Here is a 1278-nt window from a genome sequence, read left to right as displayed (position 1 = left end):
AATATTATGGCGATTAACGCTAAGTATGGAGAATCAGCACATGATTCATTTGTGTGGAAACATTCCAATGAACGCGCGTATTTCGCGCTTCTTGGTTAGTGTGGTAAATTTGCATATACGTATATACATATGTACATACTTTAACAATATTGCAACAATTGTTTTAATATATGAATAATTGTTTGCTTATAGAGTTTTAGCGTATGACGGTTTTTTAAGATACAGTGTTTGGTTGAAAGCAATATATAAAGACTTGTCCACTAATCAATGTAAATATATTTGTTATTTCTTTTTAGGAGATGGTGGGTATCCTCTTGAACCGTGGTTGTTAACACCGTACAGGACTTCTACTGACATTAGTAGGACCAAGTTTAATGAAGTTCAGGCAAAGGCCAGAAACATTGTTGAATGATGTATTGGAGTTTACAAAGGTTTTACGTGATATTAATTAATCAACTGTATTAGAGGGGAAAAATTAAAATACATTCTTCACTTCTAAGGTCGATGGAGAATTTTAATGGAAGAACGAAAAAGTAAATACGATCCAAAAAAAAATTGCCATTTTTGCGAATGCATGCGCTGCATTACACAACATATGAATTTAATATAATGTCAAACACCTTAACGTTGAAGCGAATCCTTTGAACGACGAAGTTTTTGAACCTGCCGCTGGTACATCTGAAAATTCCCGAAACAGCAACAAACAAATAGCCGAGAAAATAAGGGATAATATAAAAAATTGATTGGCTACAGTTTAGCCAATTAGAAATTAAACAAAATGCATTGGACAGTTCATAACGAAAAATTAGGTTGTTAGGGTGGTCCAAAAGAACACGTGAAAAAGTAAAGTAAGAATAATTATGCTATTTTAGGATTGTTCTATACCGAAAAAATATACCCCTATTTATTATTTTAAAATCAAAAAATATTTATTTTTGAAATCAAAAAATATTTAGGGAGTGCTCACAGCGCTCAAAGTTTTCAATGTATTTTATATGGGGAAAAACAACATATCGTAGAAATAGTGTTGAATTCTGGAAAATCAATATTTTTCGATGGGAAAACTTTGTTTATCTTCAGGAGATTCCCGGTAATAATACCCAATTGCTCCTTTAACCATTTTTTCATGGTAACTATACCTTATAGGTCCTAGAGAATACAATGGGGGGACCAATAAAAAATCTTTAATCATAAAAAATGGTTAAAGGAGCAATTGGGTATTATTACCGGGAATCTCCTGAAGATAAACAAAGTTTTCCCATCGAAAAATATTGATTT

At 31.9% G+C, this 1278-nt stretch overlaps 1 protein-coding gene and 1 long non-coding RNA gene across 2 annotated transcripts in view; both read left to right on the top strand.

Moving 5' to 3' along the window:
* The window catches only part of LOC118748034, a gene marked incomplete at its 5' end in the record, with an annotated part of 366474 nt that overhangs the window by 123007 nt on the left and 242189 nt on the right, over positions 1 to 1278 (top strand).
* Positions 4 to 874, top strand: LOC118748103. Its single transcript, XR_004994021.1, has 3 exons — positions 4 to 94; positions 297 to 431; positions 501 to 874. It is a non-coding gene; the product is annotated as an uncharacterized LOC118748103 (long non-coding RNA).

Source organism: Rhagoletis pomonella, unplaced genomic scaffold, assembly GCF_013731165.1.
Source record: "Rhagoletis pomonella isolate Grant_MI unplaced genomic scaffold, Rhpom_1.0 Rhpom_scaffold_00001, whole genome shotgun sequence".
NCBI classification, from domain to species: Eukaryota; Metazoa; Arthropoda; class Insecta; order Diptera; family Tephritidae; genus Rhagoletis; species Rhagoletis pomonella.
Note: the sequence above shows the minus strand (reverse complement) of the source record. Positions and strands in the feature narration are given on the sequence as shown.